Raw genomic sequence first — 5498 nt, forward strand, 5'->3', positions numbered from 1 at the left:
AAGTAGCAAAACAGAGAAATTAAGATGACTCTTGTGTAACCAGCCTGGGTCATCCTCTCGCTCAGGCACTGCATGATCAGACCCAGGAGATGTTGCCCCCAGGCTGCCCCCAGATTGGAGGCCGGAAGGATTTGGGCTCCCAAGCAATCAGCCAGCATTTGGATGAGTCAGCCCTCTGGTTCTTGTGAGGACAGACGAGTCCACCTTGGAAAGCCATCCGGGCAAAGGCAGAACAGCTTTGTTCTTGGGCCGCAGCACTCCGTGGCCAGGCGCTGCTCAAATGCTGGGCCTGCATTTCCTCCTGGGCATCCCCGCGTGCTCTGAGTCTGCTGCAGCTTTCTGCAGGGTCTGTGGCTTCCTGCTGAGGAGCTGCTCGTGTTCTTCTGCAACTGCCCCCCAGCATCACTGCTGCCTCCTCTGGTGCTGTGCTGGGAGATGCGTCAGCATCCATCAGCCTGCACTTCCTTCCTCCCAGCAGCAGCTGCTCCTGCACTGACCTTCATTCACACTGGATGCCGTCCACTTCTAGCGCCAGCTGACCTGCGAGACAGAGAAAGGAAATGTGGCATTGGCACAAATGCAGAATCCCACGGCTGTGCCACCACCACGTACTGCAGCCTTGGGAAGCCAGCTGCCACTGCAACCTTGGTCAGAATTAAAGCAGGCACCATAAATTAAGTGTGACTTCTGAACTGAAGAAATTGCCACAGTCAGAAATAAATACTGAAATTGCTTACTGAACTGTAGGTGGTTCCCTCTGAATTCTTTTGCTTTGGGGAAAATATGGACTTGGAATTGCAGGGTACAAGAAAAATGAGGAGCACTTGGCAACTCAGGCAAAGTGAACAGTGCAGGGAAGATTGCTGCATTTCTTTTTCTCCTGGCCCAGAAAGGAATTTTCCTACCTTAAAAGAGGTACTAAAAGAGGTACCTTAAAAGAGAAAAGAGAAGAAGAGCCTGGCAGAGTAGACACATTACAGTCTCACATCACGGGTAGAAGCTGGAGAGCTCTCGTGGCACAAAGCTCAGGGCTGCAGAAATTAAGGGTGCCTGTAAGCTTCAAAACAAGGTGAAAGACGTTGAATGCGAAACATCGGCAGTTCCTGCAGAGCACATCACACAGCTGTAGGCACCGCCTGAGGGGTAACAGATAAGAAAAGGAAAACCTTACCATGTGAAGGCAGGGACAAGCTGCTCTCATCTTCTGGTCCTTTGTTCACAGTGAGGATTTCCCCCAAGAGCGCCGCTCAGGCTGCTGCTGTCTCCAGCTGTCGGTCACTTCCACTGCTGGACGCTGTGCCCACAGCTCATTCTGCTTTGGGCAAAGCCTGCTGGGTGAACTCCAAACCAAGGTCACAGCCATGCTAATCCAGCTGGTTGGTCTGAAAGGGCTCAGAGGCCACGCATGGGATCCTTTCTGCTGCTGGTTCTCTGCGAGCAAGAACCTGCACTCTCAGAGCAGCAGCCAAGAGCTGGAAGGCAGAGGAAGCTTCCAATCCCCATGGATGTGGCTGTCTGCTCGGACAACAGCTGCCTGCTCTTCAGCAGGGTGACGCTCACCCAGCAAAGCCCTCACCCAGCAGATGCCTTTCCTTACGCTCACAACTGTCTCACATTTGTGCAGCCCTTGGGACTGCATTTCCAATCCAAGCTCACATAGATCTCAACCATTCCTTCTCTGTCAGTCTACTTGGATCCCCAGTTAGGGCTGCAGCTCAAGAGCTCAACACAACAGGAATAGCACAGCATGCAACTGGGAAACACAGCTCAAAGCTGAGAAGAGCCACCTCTGACCTTGGGCACAACTCACCAAGAGCCAGGCCTTGCAAACTTGGCTGATCTGAGCACGTGGGAGGGGGCTGGCAAACAGACCAGAGGTGTCCATTTCAATTGCAGCTCCGTGTAGAGAAGAACGCCAAACAGTAACAGGTGTGAATGAATTCATTCACAAGCTGCACAAAGAGTTTGTTCTCGATTAAAAAAAAGCATGCATTCCAAGTCAAAAAGCGAACAGCAGGAGTTGCTATCAATGGAAGACGTTCCTATTCCCACACCTCATCCTCCTACCACAGCTTTCCTTGCCTCACCCCTCGCCCCAGCTCCTGGCAAATGCCCGCAGACTGAAAGTCAGCTCTCCAATGCATAGACTCCTTTCCCATTGCTCCATTACAAGAAGCCTTCAGACTTGTTTCATGCACTCCAACTGACCAAGCAGTGCTATCACAATCACTCCTGACACACGGAGGCCACTCTCAAAAGCTTCTAACAGCTCCTGCCCCAAGACCAACATCTCCACAGCCATCCTTCTCACGTGAGTCCAGGAGACAAATGCACAGCACAGGCTTTCTGAACTGCTATCACATGAGTAGCATTTCTGGTGGTAGAAAGGCACAGCAAATAGTCCGTCAGAGACATTCTGGCACATCTCCCATGAAAAACAGCATGATTCAAACACCTGTGTTTCTAAAGATGAAAAACATCCAGTAAGCAGCAACGAGAGGCTCTGTCTTTCAATCTTTCCAAAGGGAGAAGTGTTCCTATCCACTTTTCCTGACCACACAAACACGGCCCCAGCTGTCAGAGCCCTTCTGCCATAGCACAAGCAGACTGCACGCACATGAAAGAGCACGCACAGCCCCTCCTGAGGTCCTGGAGCCACGGCTCCCCTTCAGAACTCCACAGCTTACCGGTGTTTCACACTGATGCAGCCTCACTCAAGCTCCATAGGTGTCAAAGAAGGCCTGCAGAAGGCAAGAGGCGGCAGCCAGAGGACAGGACATTTTCCGTTTATTATCCTTTTGTTGCAATAATCTGACTTAGCCTAACTTTCCTGGGTATTTCTCAATTATAACATCTGTGTATTCATTGATTATACGTTAGGTTACATTCTAATGTACGTGCTGGAAACTGTCTCCACATTAAGCTACATCATCATCTGTTTTCCACTAATTTTTGTTCTTTGCAGTCGGCATCATAGGTGAGACTGACCTGGAAAGTGAACGTGTGACTACTTGGAAAATCAACCCACTGCTGGGGAGAAAACGACAGGACACCCTCTGCAGGTTCCTTCCCCATCCGCCTGGGGCAGTGGCAGCAGAGCTGAAGATGAGAGTCCAGCAGGCACTCAGACAGAAGTGAAAATCCAATCCGTGACAGTAAGAATGAAGTCTTTACAGAAGTTTGTGTCACTGAATTCAGAGAACTGTTCTCCAACCTCGAAGACATGACTGTTTTCACTTGGCGAGGAATCAAACGTGCAGCAGAGGAAACACTCTCTGGCTCCTTTCCCTGTGCCCCAGGTCTGTTCTGACACTGGCAGCGAGGCGCAGATCTTGTGTTTCTCAGGGGGAGAAAGGAGTGACAGCTGAATCCAAACCTAGAGTCGGCTTGGGCTGGTAAAATCCCTCCTACAGTGTAGGTACGAATTAATGGCTTTCAGGGAGAGATTTCCAAGAAAACCAGCACGTCTGATGGAATGATTCAAGTTCAAAGCTGCATCAGTCCCTTTAGTCACCTGTTGTGCAACACCAAAAAGGAAAACAAAACCCCACCTGCAGGGCAAAATTGGGATGAAGTGAAAATTGAATGGGTTTGGGCGCCATTTCAACATTTTTCCCTTGGTTTTTCCAACCCCAAGAATGAGAAGAAGCTGTAAAGGAGCTAGAAGCCTCTCTGGGTCAACGAAAAGAGGTGGGGTAATGTAAGGATGCTGATTGCCTGAAGTGCCGTTTGACTTGGTGCTTGTTATCTGGAGCCATCGTGCGTTTGCCAGCTTCAGTGCTTCTCTCTTTAAAGCACTGGCAATCCGGAATTGGAAGTTTGTCAGATGGCTTTAATAGTGCAGCTGACAGGAGCTGTCAGTGCTGCTGGAGCCCTGTTGTGTGCAGCTGTCTGCGATGGGTGCATGGAGCAGCACTGAACAGCTGCAGCTGTTTCCTGCAGACAGACACGCAGACATAACCCTGCCTTCTGCCTTCTTGCTGTGCTTTTCTGTTATTTCCTAGATTCCTGCAAGCTTTCTTTGTTGTTTTGATTTTGTCTCTAGCTTTGCTTTGCGATTTTTTCCTTTGCTCTGCTGTCGAAGAAGTGTTGAATCCCAGCCTGAAGCACCGAGGGAGCAGCTGAGGAAAGGAGCCGGTGAGCCCTGGGCGCGCAGCTGAAGGCAATGGAGCTGGGTGGCTGGAAGGGGCGGAGCCTGGCTGCCCCTCCTGGAGCTCCTTTAGGGGCTGAGTGGCAAGGGGGCAGGGTTTGTTTCTGGAAGGTTCTGTGCTGTGGAGTTTGTTGTGTGGGTGAATCCTTGGAGATGGTGAGCAGTCCTTTTTGTGCCTCTGTAATGTATTGCTGTTGCTCTGGTGCTTCTGCTGCTATGTGTGTGATGGCTTTCTTTCTAATTTGCTTTTTGTGTTGTGCCTTCTGTCACACACAGGCAAGGGGGGGGGTGGGCTGTCGGCTCTGGGCCAAAGTGGGGGGGGAGAGGGTGCCGTGGGCCCCCTGTTCAAGGGGGGAGGGGAAGGGGTCGGGGGGTAGGCCGAGAGGGAGGTAGAGGAAGTTGTCGGCTCTGGGCCATTCCAGGCGAAAGGGGTGGGGTGGGGTGCTGTTGGCTCCAGGCCGAAGGGGGGGGGGGCAGGGGGGCGGTTCAGTGGTGGTTCTGTTTTGAAGGGGGGGGGGGGGGGGGGTTGAGTGGTGGGCCGAGGTGGGCGGGGGGGAGCCATCGGCTCTGGGCGAAGGGGGGGGAGGGGTGGAGGAGGGTTGGGGGGGGGTGATGGGGAGGTAGGGGAGGCTGTCGGCTCTGGGCCAAATGGGGACGGGGGGGATCTGGGGGGGGGGGAAGGGGGTGGAGCTGTCGGCTCTGGGCTGCTCTGGGCCAAGAGGGGGGTGAGGGGGGTGCTGTCGGCTCTGTTCCAAAGGGGAGGGTGGGGGGTGCCTGTCACCTCCGGGCCAGGTTTCTGTTTCTTTACATACTGCAGTGTTGCTGCAGCTGCCCATCTGTATTGTCTTTGCTTTTTCTGTTAGTGAATGCTCCCAGGTGGTGGGCAGGGTGCAGGGCACGGGGAGCACCTGCTCCTGCAGGGAGGGTACCTGCAAAAGAACTGGGGGGGGGCTGGGGTGGCCGGGGGCCTGTGGCAGGTAGGTGCCTGTGGGCTGCAGGGGCTCCGTGTGGAGGGGCACGGCCCCAGGCCACAGCCCCATCGGCCGCTGGGGTGGCAGCGTCCCTACGGGCAGGGGACATGCTGAGCATGGAGCAGGGGCGGGGGGGGGAGCCGTAGCTGGGTGCAGCCCCCCAGGTAGGAGCAGCAGCGCTGGTAAGTGCAGCCCTGCAGTTGAGGTCAGGCCCACAGGTGGCAGCTGAGCCAGGACTGGGGGCAGCCCCCCGGGTGGGAGCTGCGCTGCCTGTCCCCAGGCACCTGGTAGGCCGGGCCAGACAGAGGGCTGAGGTGCCAGGTGGGTGGCAGTGGGGACAGGGAAGGGTTGGGGGGGGTACCAGCATCGGTCCGCGG

The sequence above is a fragment of the Lagopus muta genome, chromosome 24 (assembly GCF_023343835.1).
Source record: "Lagopus muta isolate bLagMut1 chromosome 24, bLagMut1 primary, whole genome shotgun sequence".
Classification (NCBI taxonomy): Eukaryota; Metazoa; Chordata; class Aves; order Galliformes; family Phasianidae; genus Lagopus; species Lagopus muta.